The sequence below is a fragment of the Brienomyrus brachyistius genome, chromosome 5 (assembly GCF_023856365.1).
Source record: "Brienomyrus brachyistius isolate T26 chromosome 5, BBRACH_0.4, whole genome shotgun sequence".
In the NCBI taxonomy this organism is placed as follows: domain Eukaryota; kingdom Metazoa; phylum Chordata; class Actinopteri; order Osteoglossiformes; family Mormyridae; genus Brienomyrus; species Brienomyrus brachyistius.
The window spans coordinates 922,065-944,358 of record NC_064537.1 but is presented as its reverse complement, the minus strand read 5'-3'; the positions used below and the strand labels follow the sequence as shown (position 1 = coordinate 944,358).

Sequence of the window (22,294 nt, the reverse complement as noted above, 5' to 3'; positions counted from 1 at the left end):
AAACACTGAACAGGCTGATTAAAAAAGCCAGCTCTGTCTACCCCTTGACTCAGTGGAGGTGGTGAGCGACAGGAGAACGTTGGCTAAGCTACATTCCCTGTTGGAGGACATCTCCCACCCCTTACAGGACACACTGTCAGTACTGAGCAGCTCCATCGGCGACAGACTGTTGCATCCAAGGTGTGCGACAGAGATACCGCAGGTCTTTTCTTCCATCTGCCATCAGACTTTACAACAAACAGTAAGCACATACCTAATCCCATGCTCATATACTCCACATATATATTGAGAGTTTTTATGTTATTATACTCGCTTTATTCCTGCCAATAACGTGTATATATACATGTTTATTTGTTTATCAATCAACATAGCCTACATTACACTTATACCCTATTTTCGATTTTATTTATATTTCTTATTTTTTATTGTTTCATACTACTGCTATTGCTTAAGGATTTTCTGCATTCTGCTTATTTCTGCTGCACTGTCCACTTTGCTGCTGTAAAATGCAAATTTCCCACCCGTGGGACTAATAAAGACTAATCTTATCTTATCTTATCTTATCTTATCTTATCTTATCTTGTCTTATCTTATCTTATCTTATCTTATCTTATCTTATCTTATTCCAACCACTGCTGCGTCATGAGCTGTTTCTTGACGGTGGAGGGAGTCTGATAACCAGACATGGTTTGGCAGCTCATTCCACCATCAGGGAATGACACGAGATACGTCTGGAGTGACATTCCTCACATGACTCCAAGCGGCATTGGTGTGCTGACCGGAGAGCATATATTCAGCCATGGCCAGTCCTTCATGAAAGAAAGCTGAAGATTTCAGTAATGTGACCAGAGACTGACTCCTGGAAAAGGAGGAATGAACAGCCACACTTAACAGAGAGTTTCTTTCTCTTGGGACACAGTCCAGAAGTGCATTAAGTAACTAGCAGATTAACAGGCTGACTATGAGCACAGACGCATCTCTTGATTGGAAGCAAGAACATATTCGTTTCTAGTTCAAGTCCAAATCAGTGCTAGAATTTAAAAAGCCATGAAAATTCTGCTGTCCTTCAGCAAACATGAAATTTGCATTGTCATCGGAATGAATGTCTCATGAATGAGGTTTTTCCAGTGAAAGCACTGAAGGAGGAAACTCATCTGTCTACAGAGTGACATAAAGCGCTAAAATGATTCTCGAATCCTGTAATGGGGTTGCTAGTTCGTCCTTAAATCAAACACAATTCCTAATACGGTCACTAGATGGCAGTGTGCACCTGCTTCTGTCAGCGTTCTGTAAATGAACTCAGTTGAATTTCAAGACAAGTATAAACTTGATGTGTGCCGTTATGTCTATTTAATACATTAAATTTTGACAACTGAAAATGCTATTTAAAATAGACAAAGCCAGACATTTAAATCTCCCAGGCATCAGCAAACAATTAAAGCAAAGGAATCACTACTTCATCTCATTAAGTCAAAGACGTGGAGGAGGCTGGGAGACGTGAGGCGCTCGTTCCTCTAGGCAGGCCGCCGGAGGACATGGAGCAGGAGTCAGCCAGGTCTTCGTGTCACTGGAGCAACGCCCCAGGGGAGCCCTACAACTGGCCAAGTACCTTAAGACATGGTTCCTTATTTTTTCAGGTTATCCAGCATTTCGAACACGGATGACAGCAACAGGAGCAACTTAGGCAAGTGGAGCCTTTCATCACAATACTGAGCCCACAAGATGGCTCCCTGTGGGCATCTAGGGCTGAGCCTGGCTGGCTGATGTTGCTGCTCCAGGTTCTCACCCCCAGACCACCTCAGGTAGCCATATTCTGGGCAGGGTCCATGGCTCTTCTGGGCACTCTTCTGTTTCCCTGGGGATGTTTGCTGGACCATAGTTTGTCTGGCCTCTGCCCACAGACCTGTTCACCAAAGAAGCCCCTACCAGATGCACCAGCTACAAGTGGCACTGATGGCTCTGTGGATCGTTAGGGCCTGCAGACCCCTGCCCCAGGCGGACGTCATGATGTGGAGAGACAAGTATTATTCTACATAGGTCATGTAATACTGCTTTTTTATTTCAGATTTTTCTGCACAAATATTGTAAATCTCTTAGTCAGCATTGACAGTCATTCTGATGTGTTCAGAAAACAAATTTCATATTTAATTCCTCACTGGATTGCAGGAAAATACGACATAACTGAAATTTTTATTTCCATATGTTCATGTTTTTTATTTTTGCATTTCAGACAATTTGAGTCTAAATATCAAAAGACAGCCAAGAGTGAATTAAACTGAAACTTCTCTCCTTTTGATTTTAGGTGACAAGGAAGGTTCTACTTAAAAGCTATAAGAGATCCGAAGATTTAGAAGTTTACATTGTTCCATGTGGTAAGCAGGTGATGCTTGGCTGAGGAACCAACATGTTCTCAGGCAGGAAATTTGTAAAGGACAACACCTGGGCAAACACGCATACACACAGACGGACAGGTGACAGCTTAGGTGGGACAGCCGAAAGTCAAGAGCTCTGTGGTGGAATTTGTGATGCTCAGGCAGGTCTGCCGATATTCCTCTTTCTGACAGTCCTCGTTGGGGGGCCAGTACTCAATCCACGTCCCACCTCCCAGCATGTAGAGACTGCAGCAGAAGAGCGTATCTCAGAGCAAGGTTTCAGAGTCACCTCTCTCAGAATCATTTACCAGCAGTACTCTAAATGGTGGCATAAATGAAATTCAGAAGTAAGTAGGTTTGCTCTCTTCTTCCAATGTAGACCCAAAGGATGCAAGTCCCCTGCCGGGGGCTCTGGACTCCTCCCACGGTGCAAAAGTTTGCGCAGTAGGTAACTGGTGATTGTAAGTTGGCCCTGTAATTGGTGGAGTGTGACTGTGTGAGTGTGACTGTGACTGGGTGAGTGTGACTGTGCGAGTGTGACTGTGCGAGTGTGACTGTGTGAGTGTGAGTGTGACTGTGTGAGTGTGACTGTGTGAGTGTGACTGTGTGAGTGTGACTGTGTGAGTGTGACTGTGTGAGTGTGACTGGGTGAGTGTGACTGTGTGAGTGTGACTGTGTGAGTGTGTGAGTGTGACTGTGTGAGTGTGACTGTGTGAGTGTGTGAGTGTGACTGTGTGAGTGTGACTGTGTGAGTGTGACTGTGTGAGTGTGACTGTGACTGGGTGAGTGTGACTGTGCGAGTGTGACTGTGTGAGTGTGACTGTGTGACTGTGACTGTGTGAGTGTGACTGTGTGAGTGTGTGCGCCCTGCGGAGCGTTGGCGCCCATCCTGGGTTGGCTCTCGCCTGCACACCTTGTTACCGGAATAGGCTCTGGGTCCCCCCGTGACTCCAATTGATTTAAACATGGAATGGATGGATGGAAGTCCTTTCTTAATCAGCGCAGTTTTGTGGATAATGGCAGCAGTAGCTTCGATGTTGGGGGCTGGATAATTACATGCATCTTTGGTTGTACATATAAAGAGTAGATGTGAGAACGGCCCCCACCTGCCCTTGTCGCCCTTCATGAGGTCGTCCGACTTGCCCATCAGCAGGTAGGTCTTTCCCACCTGCAGGTCAATTGCGTCTCTGCAGTAAGGGTGTGAAATGAACTGGCGTCTTTGGCCCTGAACCCCAGTGTCGGTTCCTGGTGAGACAGAGAGGAAGCGGGAGGGCAGTTACAGTGGCTTACACAGAGCGACGTCCTGGTGAGATTCAGAAGAAGCCCGGCTTGGGACCAGGTCAGGCTGTACCTTCTTTGATCACCTCGACGATCTGTAGGATGAAATGGTCCAGGGTATGAGAGAGCACAGCATCCTGCACCATGGCTTTGTAAACTGTGAAAACCAGGAGGGCTTCATGAGCACACATCTCCACGCCCACATGCTGGACTTTGTGTCTATGCTCTACTGCAGCCCTCCACAGCTGATGAAACACCACGACACGCCAAGTTAACATTGCGTGACTCACAAAGACGTCTGTTTGCTGTACTGTTTAAACTGCACAACTTGTCCAGTCATCAGGGGCCACAAGCTCCACAAGATCTTTAACCAGGAGGAATCTTTGATGGGTCTATCTGGTCTCCAAACTACGTTTTGTCAAGAAAACACATGCAAGAAGCAACAGCAGGAAGTGCTTGTTGATAATGTATAACTCCTCCTCCATTGTTTGCCAAGTAACTGGCTGTAGCTCATCGTCACATTCATTGCCAGTTGCAACCAGGTCACAACACATTTTACACCACAGGATTTGGAGTCACTGACAGGTCCAGATATTTAACCTGCCGGATATTTGATGTGCATCTATGACACACTGACGAGTCTGTCGGATTCTGTCTTTGAACAGTTCATGAACAGCGACTGAGTGCCGATTTGCCAGCACTGTGCAAACACCGATTTGCCTCTGATGTAGGGCTTTTGTTGGCGATTTCCAGATACTGTTGATCAGTGGAAAATCTGGGCTAAAACCGTGTAGTGTGAACTTAGCATACTTCAGAAGGTTAGTACCATAGTCGACACCAGCGTTACATGCTTCTGTGTAGCGGTCCAGGTCATCTTTTCCAAGTTTTTTCTGTAAGCTGCAGTTCTCTAAGGGGGCAACAGAGAATTACTATCCATACATCAATTTTCCATGAAAAGTTATACAAGTGAAAATCCAGAATGATGTTAGAGAGTGCCTGCGGTCTGAACACAGGGCAGGGGGAACTCAGAATCGCATGCCTGTACTTAAAAATAAAAAGACAAACAACATCAACTCTCCTGCTCAGCTCCATCCCACATTCCCGTGATTTTGGAGGGTCAGAACAGACTCCAGACTCACTCGTACTATGTACTGAAAAGGAAACTCATGCTTAATACATTTGGTTATTACTCATGAGTGACATTTCATACCTTCAGCACACCGGCACACATCTTCATGGCAGATGCGGTTCAGGCTCCCATTCATCTTCTCTGGATGGTAGAACTACGTACAGCGATTCTCTGCAACAGCAGCAGCAGCAGTTGCATTAAGTGAGGCTGCTTGCTGATCCTCTGGACTTAAAGGTCATAAGTCCTAGTGACAGCAGACACTTCGTTGCCCCATGATTGAGTAAAACGGGGTGGTCAAAGGCATGAAGATGGCGAGTTGTGAGTGGAGGACTGGCGCTCACCCATGGAGTAGTACTCATAGACAGTGATGCCAGCGGGCTGGAGGATGCCCACGTTCTGCTCCTTGTGCAGCTTGAAGACCACTCTGTCAGGCACCTGGGTGGGTGGGGGCTTTGGGTGAGGATACTGTAAAGCGCTTTGAGACAATGTAATGTTGTGATAATGCGCTATATAAAAATAAAATAAATTTGTTTGTTGTTTGTTGAGACCTGGAGAAACAGGAAGTGTGGCAGATGTGTCACTGCACAGGTCAAAATGCAGAAACCCGAGCAGCACCCTGAGGAACGCTTGTGGAGGCCTCACACCTTGTCCATGTAGAGGATGAGGGAGCCCTTCTGAGACAGCTGCTTGTCCATCTCAGACCTCTGAACATACTTGTCCTTTCCTGTGGTTAGCTGTGGGACAGAGAGAAGGCCATCACCCACAATTCTGAGCGGCAGGACCATGGACATTGTACACAACCCTGAAAGAGGCCATCTGAGGTTTAGTGTGTCCATGCAGCAGGCGATCTTTAGGTACTCTTTACTAGGGGTGTGCGATTTGACGATATTAGGTCATTAACATCTAAAATGTCTCCACGATCGGCCTTTATGGAGAGATCATTAGTGTCTAATGTGCAACTCACAACATGCAAGACATTCCCTATTTGGCAATGTAGTGGCCTGGACGACATGGAAGAGTTGGTTCCCAAGTAGAATATCGGTAATATGGAAGTTCTTTGGATCTTCCAAAACAGATATGGTTACTTTTCAGTAACTGAAAAAATAGTCTTAAAAAACAACACGAAAAGAACTGTGATAAAATTTTTGAAGATCCTCCCTGAAAAAATTATTTAAAATTTTTCCCATATCTTCACACAAGATGGAATACCAGACAGTCACATTATGCAAAAGCTCCACCTTACAAAAGACAGATGTCAGTTTGGGGTTATGATCCTTTTACCCTTCTCAGGTCATCCTGATCTGCTATAAAGCCAGTGAGGAGGGTGATGTCCAGAACAGTCATGGTGGCATCTCTCTCTGTAGATAGGTACCTAGGGACCAGATCAAAAAGAGGGCAAGGGTATTCCTGTGACTCACATGTCGTTTATACAGAGTCTCCATTCCTGTGACTCACATGCCGTTTGTACAGAGTCTCCATTCCTGTGACTCACATGCCGTTTGTACAGAGTCTCCATTCCTGTGACTCACATGCCGTTTATACAGAGTCTCCATTCCTGTGACTCACATGCCATTTATACAGGGTCTCCATTCCTGTGACTCACATGCCATTTATACAGGCTCTCCATTCCTGTGACTCACATGCCGTTTATAGAGTCTCCGTTCCTGTGACTCACATGCCATTTATACAGGGTCTTCATTCCTGTGACTCACATGCCATTTATACAGGGTCTTCATTCCTGTGACTCACATGCCATTTATACAGAGTCTCCATTCATGTGACTCACGTACCATATATACAGAGTAGGGATATAATGATACACTCAACTCACGATTTGATAAGATTCTGAGTTCACAATACGATTTTCTCACGATTTTTTAACAGAATGATCTGCAAACAAATTTATTCAAAAATATTCCTTTATTTATCTTTCTAAACGGTGCAAAACGTGTCCTCTTCTTAACGGTGAAAATGAAATCGAATAAAATACTGTTTAAAATAAATCCCCAATCAAAATAGATGAAAAAAAAGTCTTCAAATAAACGGTAAGCCTTTACATTAACTGCAGCTTCATAATGCTTTTATAATGCATTCATAAAATGTTCAGTATACCTTCATAATGTATTCATAAAATACTCATAAACATCATGCATGTTTACCTTTACATCCTAACATCCCTTAACAGCTGTAATGTACATTAATAGCAAACATTAAATAATAACAACACACATTATAACTGTATAATCATGTAATATTTGTTATTAATGTATATTAAAGCTGTTAAGGGATGTTAGGATGTTAAAGTGTACTTGCCTGCTGCTTATGAATGTTCTATGAATGCATTATGAACGTGCACTGAATGTTCTATAAATTCATAATGAATGCATTATGAAGGTGGAATTAATATAAAGCGTTAACAAATAAACTAAGGCTTGCATGTGCAGCTTTTTAGCGTGGTTTGCCCTTTTAATAATCTTTGCTCTCGCGGTGATGACTTGAGCTCATTGTGGTGCCGGTGAACATTCCTTGTGCTATTTGTGTATGTTATCAGTCTTTTACAATGTTTGCACGCTGTTTTTGTCTTAAGAACATAAGAACTATACAAACGAGAGGAGGCCATTCGGCCCATCAAGCTCGCTTGGGGAGAACTGAACTAATAGCTCAGAGTCGTTAAAATCTTATCTAGCTCTGATTTAAAGGAACCCAAGGATTCAGCTTGCACTACATTATCAGGAAGGCTATTCCATACTCTGACTACACGCTGTGTAAAGAAGTGCTTCATTAAATCCAGCTTGAAATGTTCTCCCGCTAATTTCCACCTATGGCCACGAGTTCGTGTATTTAAACTAATGCTGAAGTAACTATTTGGTTGAACAGCATCCAAACCTGTTAGAATCTTATATACCTGGATCATGTCCCCCCTCAGTCTCCTTTGCTTGAGACTGAACAGATTTAGCTCAAGTAACCGTTCCTCGTATGACATTCCTCTAAGACCATTCCTCTTGTCTGTGCTTTTCTCGCCGTTTTCGTTTGTGATTACCGGAGAGCTAATATGCTGTCACACCGCCGATTTCAGATGGGCCGAAGCAGTTTCAAATTCGCTCGCCATCTCGCGTTCGGTTAAAACCACTAAAACGTACGACATGGACGTGAATACGCAGTGACATCTGACGCCGAAGTGACGTCGTGAAATCAAATGTAATATTACACCAGTTTTTCTGTTAAATAAAGTACCGTGAAGTTAGTGATGGGAATTCCGGCTCTGAGAGCCGGCTCTTATGGCTCGGCTCACTTAAAAGACCTGGCTCTTTCGACTCCCAAGTGGCTCTTCAGATTTTTTTGGTGCTTAAATGAATTTATTACCAAAAATAATGTAAAATTATTAGTGAAGTGAATTACTATGGTTGGAAATCACGTGCAATTATTTTAGCCAATTCCTCATCAATTGTTTTCTGTTTTACTGGAGTCATAGCTTTTTGCACAAACTGTCTCATAGAGCTCTAGGTTGTATGTCTAGGTGGTTGTGGTGCTGTACTGGATGACGGCGTTGACATTGACAAACTGCAGTAGACAAACTGTCACGTTCATTAGTAGCAGGTTTACTTGCTTGTATTTTATCTTCCCACTGCACTGATGGATGTCAGTTCTCAAGTGCCGATGCTGGTTATTTGTAGAGCCTGTTCGATATGAGATTTTAACCTTGCACGCTCTACACTCTGCCTTTGTATTATCAATGTAATTGAAATGAATCCAAATTTTACTCCGTTTCCTGCAGTCAGTCATTTTGTCGCGCACCTCTTTCCCTCCTGTTTCTCTGTCTGTGCGTGCGATTGCTGTATTTGTCTATTGGTGCTTTCGACTTCACGCAGCCGTTTGCAGCGCTGGTTTAAAGCAATGCATTCTGGTCCCTACGCAATGCATCACGGTTAGATTTTTTTTGTCCGACTTCAGCCTGCGCTGCAAAACGTCACTACCCGTGACCATGTCACATGGTACAAAAACGAGAGCAAGACGACTTAAGACTTAAAGCCCAAGTCGAACGCACCCTGTATCACCGCCCCTCCCCCTCATGCTCAGAGCAGACACGCATCGTGTAGTTGACCAATCCGTGCGGCTTGAAAAAAAATAGAGAAAGAAAAATAGCGGCTCTGACTCCGGCTCACAGGCAGGAGCCGGCTCTGATCGTTCACTTCAAAGAGCCGGCTCCGAGAGCCGTTTCGTTCGCGACCGACACATCACTACGTGAAGTACTCCTAAAGTAGCAATTAATTTTCCACATCAGCTGATTTAAATCGTCTTACATTTACGTCGATTTTTAACCGATTCTCGATTCATAGTTACATGCCTAATACAGAGTCTTCTCAGGTATTATTAGCACAGAGTCTCCATTTCCATAGCTGCTGTGTTAATGGCACTTTTTGCATTGCAGTCGCTCTGAATCAACGAATGTTTTACTATGTTCTGTTTGATATTAAGATTTAATTTAAAATGCTATAAGAAATGCCATTATAGACATAATAAGACTGGACAACAGATGCTGCACTGTCTGACTGAAACATGTCGACTTACGTCATGTCGATCTGAAGTTTGTACGATTCCTTGTAGTCCTGCTTTGTTTCTAAGAAGAAAAGGAGTGCATATTTTACAATGAGTATTATGCCGAATTGTACAGAGTAACACTCAAGTTTAAGGTAGTAACTTAAAGTCTATTATTTATTATTATATGTTTATAATTAATATTGGATTTTTGGTATCGGGATGCTTGATGACTAAAACACATCTGTTCTCTAATTATGAAATGCATGATTTGTTGTCACACATTGGACTGAATAAAATTTCACAAATGTAACCGCAAAGGCAACCAAGATGAAGATCTTTAAGGAAAACTCCATAGCATCTGCAGCATCCACTCTCTGCAAGTGTTTTCAGTGCATTGCAGTGTTTTCAGTGCATTGCAGTAGTGCTGCTTAGTGTGCAAACTTCAGAATGATGATGTCTTTGTGGGAGGCGACAACATCATCCTGAAGTTCGCGGATGACATTGCAGTGATCAGTCGTCTCACTGGATGGGACGAAGCGGCCTACAGGAGAGAGGTGGCTGGTCTGGTGTCATAGTGTGAGGAGAACAACCTCACCCTCAACACGGACAAGACAAAGGAGATGATAAAGTACATGAGGAAGAGGAGGAGGCCTCATCAGCCACTGTTCATCCGGGAGCTTGAAGTGGAGAGGGTGAGCAGCTTTAAGTACCTGGGTGTCCACACCAGTGAGGACCTCACCTGGGCACTGAACACCACACAGCTGGTCAAGAAGGCTCAACAGCGACTGTACTTCCTGAGGAGGCTGAGGAAATTCGGTATGTCAACCAAAATCCTCAGCAACTTCTACAGCTGCATTGTGGAGAGCACACTGACCAGCTGCATCACTGCGTGCAGCTCTACAGCTATGGACTGCAAACGCGTGTAGAGAGTGGTGAACACTGCAGAGAAGATCATCAGGACTCCACTGCCCTCTTTGCAGAGCAGCTACCACCACAGAGTCCAGAGGAGAGCTGCCTCCATCCTCAAAGACCCCACACACCCCCAACACAGACACAAATGTAGAGCCTTTCGACTCGAAAACTCTTTCTTCCCCACTGCCATCAGATTCCTTGAAAGCCGACAGGAGTATGATTAATGGATGTCATGACCTACCTCATACTGTAATTTTTGCACATAAAGCTCTTTTGCACATCTCCTTCATTTGCACAAATGCACAGTTAATATTTCTCGACATCTGCACATTACACTTCGAAGTATTTATTTAGTATTTTTTCTATTATATTGTACCTCGGCATTTTGTGTGGACAGCAAAGAAAGAATTTCATTGCACAGAGAAATGCATATGTATAATAAGGATAATAACAGTTACGTTATTGATCCCCGTGGGGTAATTGTCTTTACGGCTGCCTCAACTTGCTCTTTGCAGAGTAAGCTGTCTGCAAAGGACTGCCACCCACTCAAGGACCCCCAGACGTGCCGAGGCTGGGTTTGAAGCAGCGACAGGCTTAGCCCCCTGAGCTACACGTGGCCCCCGTATGTACAGTACTGTGCAAAAGTCTTAGGCAGCCAAAAAAAAATAAATAATGTTTAAATAACTGTCATGTTGGTGTAAAACTATGCTGTTACGCCTGGCAAAGTGTGTCAGCTTCGCCATTTCAAAATCTCCGCTAAAATATGCCTATTATTTCCAGCAACCATACAATATGTTATGAAGTGCGGGGCTGGACGGGCGGACAGGCAGGCAGGAAGCAGGGAAGGATGAGGCAGGCAGGCGAAATACGGGGAAAACTGGGGATTTATTGAAGGGGAGACGGCTACGGACATCACAGGACATCACAACATTAGATAACATTAATGACGGACACTCGACTGAGGAAGACGCGGACTGATATACACAAGGCAGGGCAAAGTAATAGGAAACAGCTGGGCACGATCGGGGAAGCACACATGGATAATCAGAGGGCGTGGCACACACGAGGATCGGACGAGCCGGGCATGACACAATACACCCGTGTATTTTTTGACTTGACCACTAGCCCACCTCATATATCTATTCAATATCTCATTCACTTTTTTAACTAATTAAGTTAATTAATTAAGCGAGCTGGTGGTGAAATTTTATAAATACATAGAATGGTTCAGATGCCACTGAGGAGAAGTTTGGGAACTGAAGTGGTGTCCAAGTAGATATCAGTAACTTTTTGGAGAACAGAAGACATTTTTACTAGTTTTTATTGTGTTACTTGTAATTTTCATATGTTCTTATGTTAAATTATATTTTTTGTTCTAAGAAAATGTGCACGTACTACCCAGATAAATAGCGTTAAACATTTCTTTTCAGTGCTTAAGACTTTTGCACAGTACTGTATGTATGTGTGTGTTTGCACATGCGTGTGTGTGTTTGCGTGTTCTTCTCGTGTTGTATTGTTTCTGCTGGCGTCTCCATTGTCCTCCCACAGTTCAGAGACATGCAGGAATGTTAATTGGTCTCTATATTGCCCACAAACATTATGCGAATGGTGTCCCCCAGCCTCACGTCCTGTGCTGCCTGGGATAGACTACCCTCCCCCATGGAATAGAATTTTACTATGGTGTTAAAGGTCCCGATAAGGAGTGTAGGCCAAAGGATCGCCGAAGGTCTCCCTTCTACTTAATATTTTTGGCTCCCCCCAATTAACACTGGCCTCGGCCAAGGCCGCTGCTGAACTAACAACTCCCCCAGAAGAATGAGGCAGTGAGACTCTCTTGCCTCCCTCTCCCCCAATCCCAAGGACTCACCGCACTCTCCCCCCATCCCACGCCTTCGCCGCTTCATTCCCCCAGCGTGAACAGGCGGGTCTGTTGACCAGCGCCCTCGTGGCTGCAGGACCGGATGGCTGTTTGTCTATGCTGGACTACCTCCACCTTCCCACTTCACTCACCTGTTGCAAGTCGTGTCATTTTTATGTTGTAAGGCGTAGTGACCATGTGCTTATGTTGCTGAGGTGTTTTTTTCGGTTCCCACAATGTCCTCCCCATTGGAGTACAGTCTGGGGGCTGTTTTTTTATTCTCCTCCTCTCTCCTCATGTTATTCTGTTTCTTTTCTTCTCTCTTCCCCTGTCTCCCGACCGGTCTACCCCCTACTGTGATGTTTGTGTATATGTATGGTCGGGTTGATGGCCAGTTTTTTCGCTGGTACCTGTGACTAGTGACATGGTATATTGCAACAGCAATAAAGAGTTCTCATCATCATCTCATCATCATTTATAATTACCTGTTTTTGTCAGTTTGACTTGCAGGTCAAAGTTCTTACAGGCCACTTTCTCTTCAGCAGGTAAGGCGTTGTACATGGTCATGACCTGTGGTAAGAATGGTTCTGCTGGTAACTGGCCCGATATGCAACAGTTGGGTTTGATATGGTCCAGTGTGCATTGATCCACTATGCTATGCCCCAGTATACTATGGTCTGGTACGCAATAGCCCAGTATGCTATGGTCCGGTATGCTATGGTCTGGTACGCAATAGCCCAGTATGCTATGGTCCGGTATGCTATGGTCTGGTATGCTATAGCCTGTATGCTATGGTCTGGTACGCTATGGTCAGGTACGCTATGGCCCAGTATACTATGCCCCAGTATGCTATGGTCTGGTATGCTATGGTCTGGTATGCTATGGCCCAGTATACTATGGTCTAATACGCTATGGTCTGGTACGCTATGGTCTGGTATTCTATGGTCCGGTATGCTATGGCCTGGTATGCTATGGTCCGGATTGCTATGGTCTGGTATGCTATGGTCCGGTATGCTATGGTCCAGTACGCTATGGTCCGGTATGCTATGGTCTGGTACGTTATGGTCCGGTATGCTATGGTCCGGTATTCTATGGTCCGGTATACTATGGTCTGGTACGCTATGGTCCAGTATGCTATGGCCTGATACGCTATGGTCCGGTATGCTATGGCCTGGTATTCTATGGTCCGGTATGCTATGGTCTGGTACGCAATTGCCCAGTATACTATGGCCCAGTGTGCTATGGTCTGGTAAGCCATGGTCCAGTATGCTATGGTCCGGTATGCAGAGTACCTCCCCTGTCTGTTACCATGTTCCTGATCCTATTCACTGTTAGCTTTGGTCTCCCTTCTGTTTGACCCCTCAAGGTCCTTCAGTTTTGGTTCCTTTGTTTTTTAGTCCCCCTTAATCCCACCTACGACTGCGTCTGTTTCCTCCTTCCACTGTGTCATGACATTTGTTTTTATTTTTACATAAAGGGTCGATGGTTAGCATAAAGGAAGCTGAGACCCTCCCAGTGAAATCTAAAATCAGTCTTAATACCTTAAGACATCTTCATTAATATAAAAATATATCACACTGTGATAACATAAGGATGGGCCACACTAGGGTCTGCCTGCTCAGGACAAGAGGATGAACCCTCTGAACTTCTAGATCTGATGTGAACCCAATGGAGACTCTCCCGCCTCCTCCTCACAGCAGGTGGCGCAGGCAGGCTCACCGACACGACCCCCTGCCCGTCCCCCTTGGCTGTGATGTTGAGATCTTGGTTATAGTTCACCTGCAGACATAGAGTTTGCCTTACTATGCACGTCAGGGAACTTAAAGCCAGCGATTAGCTATCTGCACAGCATCCTTCTGGGAATGTTCAGATGCTTTCATACACACGATGCTACATACAAGCACTGACCCTCAGTTTCCATTAAAGTGCTGTGCAGTATATACAAGCTTTTTCTTGAGCACTGTACCACCTGTGTCTCACCTTCAGGGAGCGGGTTAAGTAGGCGTTGCCCTTGTTAAAAGTCCATGTGAGGGGTTTACTGCGACCTGCAACGCTGATATCCACCTGAAGGTTGATGTCCTTCAATTTAGGCCCATCTGTGTAGTACTGAGCCACGGCCTGGAAGACCATGATGGTGGCCTGGGGACAAAACAAAAGGATGACATTTCATTGGCTGCATCTAATACATAGATAAACTAAACTTTTTGTTTTTGATGTCATCGATCTGGACATTAGTCTGGCTCCAATGATTTGGCGACACCTGCAGGTCTATACCTGGGTGGAGCCATGCCCTCCGCCATAGAACTGCTGCTTGGTCAGCCATTCCACCACGGGTCCGGCCTTGTCGAACTCCTTGGCCCTGACCAGAGCCAGCAGCGCATATGCAGTGGCCTCCAGGATGAAGAGATGGCTCCCAATGACCGGCCAGTGGGTTTTATCTACAGGGCCCCATAAAATATCACTGTATAATTAGGCTAAATACGGAACTTAACTAACCTGACACTCAATTAGCGTAACGAATTTTAGTACAGGCAGCGTCCAGGTTATGAATGAGATCCGTTCCCTAAGTCTGTCTTTCAGTGGAATTTGTAGGTAAGTTAGAAAAATAATAATACAGTGAATAATAATAATAATAATAATAATAATAATAATTACAGTGGGTAATAATACTGTGCATAATAATAATAATAATACAGTGCATAATAATAATTACAGTGGGTAATAATACAGTGCATAATAATAATAATAATACAGTGCATAATACAGTGCATAATAATAATAATACAGTGCATAATAATACAGTGCATAATAATATAGTAATAATAGTAATGACTATATATGGTACTGTACTGTACCAAGAGCCGACGAACTGTTGAAGCTGTGCAGTGTTTTCATCGGCACAGAGTAATTCATGCGTTCCTTATTGCTAACCATCGTAATCACGAATCTTTAGTATAATAGGCTTTATGGCTGTTTTTATGTTGAAGTTGTCTGTAAGTCAGACGTTCTAAAGCTGGGGCTGCCTGTCATAGCTACACGTTAGCAGGTGAAGTCCTTCCATCCTTATGGAGCTCATTCACAATATTGATGTGCTAGACATGGACATTTTTGAAGCGCTCCATATTTTTTTGTTGACACAATCTACCTTCAACAAAACACCCCTCCCCCCACACAGACAATGGACAGTTCTTGACATGGGTTCCTGCAGACTTTGCACAATGACCAGTTCACTTACACACATCTCTGTCTGTTACACATAGGACTGGCTGATTACCTCTTACTTATCCACCCCTTTGCCATATTAATAATATTTACATTATATTTTATGTTTGAATTGCATTATATGTTTACATTGCACTGTGTTTAAATATTTATTGGCATAATTTATTGTACTCAATTGTATTTTCATATTGATTATTTAATTCTATTCTGCTTTTAGCATCTCAGTTTTGATTTGTTTAATTTGTGGTTACCGGTACCAGGAAGGAGATGCAGAGTAAGATTTTCTGGCTGCTTACTGTACATATGACAATATTATTTAACATGTGACTTGAATGTTTTGATGTCCTCTGCTAAACGTTCCTCTGTCTTGCGATGCTCCAGTACAGCTGTTCAGCTTACCTCTGGATGCAAACTTCATCAGGGTGTCCACCTGGTGCTTGCCCTCGTTGGCCAGGGCGTAGGAGGTCATGGCCACAGCATAGGGGTTGGTTAGGGTGCGGATTCTGCCGGTCAGGAAGTCCTGGGCTTTCTTGATGCTATCCGGCAGACTCTGGAAAGAGAAACATTGTTGATTACATGGTGCATGCTCAGTAATTACCAGGGCCGGATGCCAGCTTCTCAGTACTATACAGATGTTTACTTACGCCCACAGTTTGGTGAGCAGATTAATCGTACACGTAAAATATTAATGACATGCATACAGGGACGGATTATGGGTTGTGTGGGCCCCTGGGCAAAACATTTGCGAGCCCCTCCCCCCCCACCACCACCACCAACACTACAATTCAAGGGCCCTTAGCAGCCAAACGCCCTCCCTATAGGGTCAGGGGCCCTTGTAGGCAGAGGATCAAAGAATGTAGGCCCTCTAAAATAGACAAACGAAAATACATTGTTGATAAGCGTTGCAAATTGTTTTGGGCTAGGGGCTCCACGGGCCCCCTGCACCCCAAGGGCCCCTGGGCAGCAGCCCCGCTGGCCCGGTCCGTAATCCGTCCCTGCATGCATATTGTGATGCCTGTAAGTAAGTGAACACCTGAACACTAGAAATTTGAGGTCACTCAGAAGTTAAACAGAATTACAATGTAGACCTTTTTAGTGTTGTAAATGACAATTACAGCTGGAAACAGCTGATTTTTAATTTAATATCTACATCTGCGTACAGAGGACCAGAAAACATCAATCTTGTGTTATGATGGCATGTTTAATGTGTTTTTTCAAGTTAAAACTTTTAAGTCAAAACTTATCATTAGGAGAACTTTCTTAAGAAACTCATCAGTCGGTTCTTGTTCTGAGAAATGACGATTATTCCATGGGCAATTCCTAGGTGGCCCCAAACGTTTGAACGGTAGTGTAGTTGCGTGTGACATAATGCTGTGTGTGACATAATATCGTACATGACATAATGCTGTATGATGTGATTATGTGGGATGTGATGCAGTATGACTTTATGTTGTATAAAATAATGCCATGTGATGTAATGCGATGTGATGTAATGCAATGTGATGTAATGTGATGTAATGCAATGTGACATAATACTGTGTCACTCTCTGAGTTTGGGCTGAATATTAGCAGGAAAGGCCTGCTCTCCCCACACATGCACGTTTTTGAGGTTCATGGGGAAGTCACAATGGAGGGACGAGCTGATGCCCAGGTGTACTCACGCCGACTATGTCTGCTCCGCATATCGGACGCGCTTCCTGCATCGCGATGAGGACAAACGCCGTAAGCGATGCATCAGCGTCTTTCCCTCGCACGTCCCCCTGTGGGCCAGGTACACAGTTACAAAATGGACTCCAAACTCCTCTCAAAGCTAATGTGCTGCTTGTACGTTCAGTAGGATCTTCACATGATGACTACTGTCTGCGCAGTGAGTTGTTATCAAACAAGTCCAACATAAACATACTCAATTTCAAATATTCTTACAAGAAGATTACCTACAGTAATAGTACATAATCTGCCCAACATACATAAGTAATGTCTAAACCACGGGGTCAAACTCATTTTAGTTCAGGGGTCACATACAGCACAATTTGATCTCATCTGGGCCAGATCAGTAAAATAATAGAATAACAACATACACATAACATGAACTCTACAATTTTCTGTTTGTTTTATTATAAAGAACTACAAATAAGTGAAAGTATAGGGAAGAAAATGTTTAAATTTAACATTATCAACAACCTGAAATTTCTTAGGAAAAATAAGTGCAATTTAAACAATATTATGCCTCAGATTACAGTGGATCTACAAAGACACAAAACAGTCACAGGTCTCTGAAAATGGAGAATATGGTTACGACACTGATGTGAAAGTGTACATTTAAAATTTCTAGAGCTTGACAAGTTGTTTTAATCATGAAGCGTATTGCTGACCACTTGAAAGTACTCACCACACCATACAATATAAAGTGGGAGCCATTAGGATAAAAGTTAAGCTATTCCCTGCCTTCTAAATGTACAACATTTATACATAAAAACACATGAGTTCTGGAAGTGCACGAACAACTGCTTGCACCAAAACAAACTGTAACAAGCTGCAGCACAATGATTATTTTCTTTAAATATAACCACAAGTCTTAGGTTTCACAGAACACTTCTTCATGGTGCAAAACGTCTCTGAAGCAGCATTTTGCAGGAATTACTCACAATTCAATTTGCTCCTGGAACTTGGCATCTTTCAGCCTTCACGAGTGCATGAATATCTGGTGTCAAATCCTGAGTAGCTGCCAATTTCATAATGTCATTCAAGTGCTTGTGCGTAATCTTTGAGTGCAGCTTGTTTTATTGATGTTCATTACAGAGAAAGCCTGTTCACAAAGGTAGGTAATTCCAAACATGCACACAACTTTTGCAGCCAGGGCTGTTAATTTTGAGTATCCTGGCACGAGATACAGATAAAATGTGTCCAAGCCCATGGAGGCAAATTTGTCCTTCAAGTCCGTATCACACTGCAAGTCAATTATTTCAAGTTGGATGTCGGCAGGTAGATCGGAAGCCTTGACAGTGAATGGCGTGCAGAAAACTGAGAATTCTGTCTTAAGTTCACTAAAGACCTGAAGCCATTGCTCAAACTCCCGCAGCAAACCCATAATCTTGTCTTTGTACCGACTCATGTCGGCACACGTGTTATGTCAGACGCCGGTCATGCAGACATCTCTTAGACGAGGAAAATGAGCAGGGTCACCATTTGAGCTGCGTCTCCCAGAAAGTCAGTTTTAACTTGAATGTGCGAACGCTGCCATAATACTGTGTGACGATTTTCTCCCGCCCTTGAAAACATTTTGTCCAGATTATTTAAGTGTTATGTAATATCCACCATAAATGTAAGGTCCTGCAGCCATTCTGGAGATTTAAATTCCATTACTGGTTTACCTTTTTTCTCCATGAACTGTCCGAGTTCCTCTCGTAGATCAAAGAAACCCTTCGGCACTGTACCTCGGCTTAACCACCTTACTTTAGCGTGGTATGGCAGACCATAGGTAATGTCTTTATCATTAATAAAGCTGTCAAACTGACGATGATTCAGACCTCTGTCTCGGATGAAATTAACAGTTTTAACAACCACCTTCATGAAGTGATCCATTCTCAACGACTTGCAACACACAGCCTCCTGGTGCATCTGTAGCCAGGGTGACCGCGTGAGCCCAGTCCACTCCGACCCTGTCCAGGGCTCCAGCGACAGAGGTGAAAATGTCCTCTGATGTTGTCCGTCAAAGGCACCAACTCAAGAAATTACTTAGTGACTGTCAAAATCGCATCAACACCACGAATGAATAAGGCAGCTAACTGTCACTGCTGCACCATTGACTCCTCGGCTACGAGTTAAAACAGACTGCTGCTTCCTCAGACCTCAGCAGTTCATTTATCTTTTCTATTCTAAGTTGTCCTTGTTGTATTTTTCGCCGTGATGAGTCTCATAGTGGCGCCCAATGTTATATTGCTTGTGCACTGAAACTTGCTTCAAACACACCAAGCACACAGGTATTCCATTCAGCTCTGTTAATAAACAGGAATTGGTCCATTTTTCTTGGAAAACTCTGCACTCACTGTCCATGTTTCTCTTCTTTGACAAAGACATTTTGGATAACGAGAGTGACACATGAGGTAATTTTGACAACAAAGGCGCACATAAAATACATCAAAAGATAAGGCAAAAATTGGCACTTTTAGAACAACTGGAACAACCGGATATGTATTAGCATTTTGCTGGTTGCTTCAGCATGAACAATTTCACAATGTTGCTGCCATCTGCTGTTTATTTCTGGATCTCAGTGTTGTATTACAGTAAAATCCCATTATAGTGGACTCTCGTATAATGAAATATCGTTTATAACGTATGATGTCCACTGGTCCCGGCCATGCACCTTTAAGAACATGCAGAAAAAGCATTGGATATAGTGGACTCGCATATAACGGAATTTTGCTTATAACAGACAAACAATGTGGTCCCCAGGGCCGCTCTTAGCTGTAGTTTTGTTTGGCTATAACGGACATACATGGCATGCCGGTGATATCCAGCGTGGATATGTAGTCGGGATTATCAATAGTCATGCATCTGCTCAGGTAAAGTTGGATTACTACATGTACAATATAATAATCTATACCACAAATATGCCTGCTGGGGTCTGCGCTGAGTAAATGGTGTCCTGTAGTTGTGTTCTGGGCATACAGCAACTCTGGATATAACGGACTGCTTGCCAGGTCCCTTGAAGTCCGTTATAACGGGATTTTATTGTATGCCTACAACACTCTACAATAGTGTGGGCCCTAGTGGACAAATTGGAAATAGCAGTTACTTTTGTTGAAAAATTTCAATTAATTTCTTCTATGTAATTTTCGCACTTTGCAAAATTAATTTTATGGGCCGTATCTTTGACATCCCTGGTCTAAACAATGTAATACTCAACTCATTTGCTAATTGGCAAGTCATCGATGCACATCTTGCACAGACGTATTGTCTATTAACAAATGGGTATTACATTATTGAGACATAACCTGTGTATGTTGAGCAGATGCAGGTTAGTTGTATATGAGCTATGTGGGTCGGTGTTTTTAGAAAATGTTTTTCTTGCCCCTAATGTATGTTTTGTCAGACGGCTGCTCATAACATACCACCATCTCTCCGTGGTAGACTGGGGCATGCTCTTTGAAGGTGCCGTCAGGCTCCTGTGCGTTCAAGATCAGCCACTTTGTGGCACTGCAGATCACGTTCTCCTCAATGCTGATGAGACGATATGCCATGGCGAACACCTTGGTCACATATGCTGTCAGCCTGGGGGTGGGATGATGCAGAGTATTGATTTTAGTGGAGTTCTGGTCAACGATGGAATGGCCTATCATTGCAATTGGTTATTGCTCACCAGGTGCTGCTTGGTGTATTTGTCCAAACACTGTATGATCCATCGCCCTTGCGATACGTCAGCTCCTGCTTGTAACCTGAGCACAATGAAATGATTTCTTTGTTAGATCTGATGTCTCTTAGTGAGTCTCAGTACCAGAAATCCATACATGTTTATCAGTGGTCAAGAGAAACAGTCTGGGGTCTGCTTAGGGTGATGTAGTTCAGGAGTGTGAAGCCTGTGTTTGACACACCTGTGCGGATGTACTTGATGGCCGTCTCTCGCTTATCCACTCCCACCTTCTCCCACTCGCCTGTGCTGTCCAGGTAGCGTGTGGCAATGACTGGTCCTGTGAGGCCAATCATGTTCTGCTCCCCGCAGCCTGATGGCTGCTGGATGAGGTTCCCAAGCGGTGAGCCGCTGATGACCTGGTAGATGGTCGGGCCAATCTGCTCACCTGAGCGAGTGATGCAGCATGTGAAGCTGGACCCCTGTTATGTTGAGTCCGACACCATGTGGCATCACCCAGCTAAACGTACCCGGTCAGTATAATGCCACACAGCCTTCAGGGAACATCTTCAGACTCATCTCTTCCTGAAGCACATTAACTAACCTCATCCTATTGCTGCTTCACTGACAGTTCTATTGGTTTCCATTGGCAACACTGGATGCTCTCTTTTTATGTTTTGCACTTGAGTTTGCAGGAAATGTCTCCTTGTTGTTATTTGAATAGCTTTTGATTCTGGGTTTTAGCAGTGCTGCTATGGCTCCTGCTCCAACACCATCTTGACTTCGTTCTTCATTACTCACCGAAAGCTCTGCCCTACCAGCCATTACACCAAATCTGGCTCCTTGACAGCTTTACGTTTGTGATGTATTGTCTGCCTTGCTTTGGACTGCAAAAAATACTTGTAAATGTAATATAACTTCTGCTCAATTGGCAGCCATATAGCCAAAAAAGTATGTGAACCCTTTAGAATGACTTGGTTTTCTGCATTAATTGGTCATAAAAGGACAACTCTTGAGTGCAGGCATACCAAGATGTTATTTTACCAAGACATGGTTCACAACAACTGATCCTGTTTGTAAATAACAAACTCAAAACATTTTACAAGTCTAGGACTATAAGCCACATCTGTGATCTCAGTTCATTTAATGGACTCCAGGATTGCATCTTCTGACTTCATTTAGCTTTTGTTGAAGTCAATAGCCTTGGGGTTCACATACATTTTCCAGCCTGCACTGTGAATGTTTGAATGATGTCTTCAATACTGTATGTACAAGAACAGTACAATAGTCTGTTTTATTAGTTAAAATTGAGTGTGTTTGTTCATAATGGTAACTTAGTTAAAGATTGTGTCACATTTCATGAGCAATTAATGCATAAAATCAGGTAATCCCAAAGGGTTTACATATTGCCACTGTACATTAGAATGGATAACTGCACATATGTGAACATACACCAAATGGTTAGACTACATCACCCAACATCACCCTTATCACAGAAGGTCATCAAAGGGCTCTGGGTGGAATCCTCACCAGTCACGCTGATGAATGTGTTAGCAGGGGACCCAGGCACCCTATTCTTTAGATCTGCACCCTTGACTGTCTCCATCTGATTCCCACCTGGAAGGATCAAGTACAAA

At 43.6% G+C, this 22,294-nt stretch overlaps 1 pseudogene; it reads right to left on the bottom strand.

Moving 5' to 3' along the window:
• Positions 1 to 2,038: 2,038 nt before the first annotated feature.
• LOC125741772 (complement C3-like) overlaps positions 2,039 to 22,294 on the bottom strand; it is a 40,471-nt pseudogene continuing 20,215 nt past the window's right edge.